At 37.8% G+C, this 1,901-nt stretch overlaps 1 non-coding gene across 1 annotated transcript; it reads right to left on the bottom strand.

The window, feature by feature from the left end:
- Nucleotides 1-347: 347 nt before the first annotated feature.
- LOC120408812 lies at nt 348-509 on the bottom strand. Its single transcript, XR_005600988.1, has one exon. It is a non-coding gene; the product is annotated as a U1 spliceosomal RNA (small nuclear RNA).
- Between the last annotated feature and the right edge of the window lie 1,392 nt (nt 510-1,901).

Here is a 1,901-nt window from a genome sequence, read left to right as displayed (position 1 = left end):
TTGAAAGTCCCACTGAAGTCAAGTGAGTTATATTAAACACATATGTAACTGTGTGCTGGTTTGATTTGGCTCTATGCTTACGAAAGCACTTTCCCTATACTGAAGTTCTAACAAATAAGCAAAGTATTCAAGCACATGCTTAGCTTTTACTGATATCTTATTTAGTTCTTATATAGCTCTTTTCATCGGTAGACCTCAAAGCATTTTACAGAGAGGTATCTTACAGAGAGGTAAAATGAGGTACAGAGCTATGCCGTGACTTATTCAAGGTCACTCAGCAAGCCCTGGGCAAAGTCTGACTCCATGTACAGTGCTGTATCCCATTCCCTCTCCGTACAAAGCTAGGGGACAGTGAAATGCAATCCCATGACCCAACCACAATTTATGTAGTGGTTTCCCCCATATTTCAGAAAATTGCAGGCTAAAAGTATACCTGTGGTGCAATGGATGAGCCTCAGCCTGGGAAAACCACTTCTGTTTTCATGATATTCCCTCTTCCAGGTAAGTAATCACATCCTTAAGTACTTTTCTGAATCAAGGATTTAAGTCACAGTATCATTGCTATGTATATTATTTATACAATAAAAATGCTGTAATAAATAATAAAATTTTGCCTTATATACTGCTTTTACACTTTATAGTCACTAATGTGTGTGTATGAGAGAGAGAGAGAGAGAGAGAGAGACTGATTTATTAAACTGGGTCCAGCAAAAATAAAAATAGATTATTCAATCCAATGTCAATACAAATATTTTACTATATCAGAAATTATTGTACATTTCCCTTCTCCTTTCAAACATATTTAAACAATTTTCTGCCCACACCCTAGCCCACAAAGGTCTTTTGGGATCTCATCAGCTACCAGTGGTTTCTGTATGACTTTTAACCCCTGGACAGGGTCTCTGCCTATTTTTCATTTTCTGAGAATTGAATAAATTAAGGAATTTGGCTAGACAGATGAAGATTAACGATAAGGACAAAATTTCCTTAAATAAGTCCTAACAGATGTGTCCTCTTGAACAGTGTGATGACAGAAAGCAAGCCACTTCTTCGACAGTGCTGATGCATTTTGGCCAGGCCAGACGTACTGCTGAGCACATCATGGGGCACAAGCTGGTCAAGATCCTGCTCTGCTGTGGTGCAGGACCATGGACATGTCTCCTAATTGCTTGGTGGAGTCAGGGAAACAGGTATAACAGGATATAGTATAGGGAACTAATTTGTCCTAGTAGGGAAGCCTATGGATAGGGAAAGTGTGATCACAGGCATAGGACAATCTCTTAGGTATGGCATCTTCTCTGTATATATGTGTGTGTGTGTGTGTGTGTATGTATATATATGTATACACACACACACACACACTCTTCTTATATGTTTCATTCTATGCATCCGATGAAGTGGGCTGTAGCCCACGAAAGCTTATGCCCAAATAAATTTGTTAGTCTCTAAGGTGCCACAAGTACTCCTAATCTCTTAGGAGACTGGCAAGAAGTGGGGCTGAGTGATTCTAGAGATGAAGGACAACTGTGTCCCTGCTATGGGATAACAGCCATTAGCATGTTCAAGGGGAATGCTGCTCTAGGATGATGATCTGGGTTTATATTAACAAGTCAACTAACTGGAGTTTAGAACTAATATTTTTTTTTAGAATTTACATCTAGGAAAAGATTTTATAAGTATAGAACTAATGTTAATAATGTACTGGAAATGCATAATAATGTTGCCCTTACAGAATAAACCAAAAGACGTGATTGAGAATGAAGAATGAAGTGAGAGAAGAGCAGGATTACATTTGATAGATATTGATTTCCTTTAGATTTGTTAAGTATAGAAAAGTGGGTGGGTGATGTGAATAATATTAGAAGAAATGAGTAACAAGGGCATGTATTAAAGATGTAATT

The sequence above is a fragment of the Mauremys reevesii genome, linkage group 6, assembly GCF_016161935.1.
Source record: "Mauremys reevesii isolate NIE-2019 linkage group 6, ASM1616193v1, whole genome shotgun sequence".
NCBI classification, from domain to species: Eukaryota; Metazoa; Chordata; order Testudines; family Geoemydidae; genus Mauremys; species Mauremys reevesii.
Note: the sequence above shows the minus strand (reverse complement) of the source record. Positions and strands in the feature narration are given on the sequence as shown.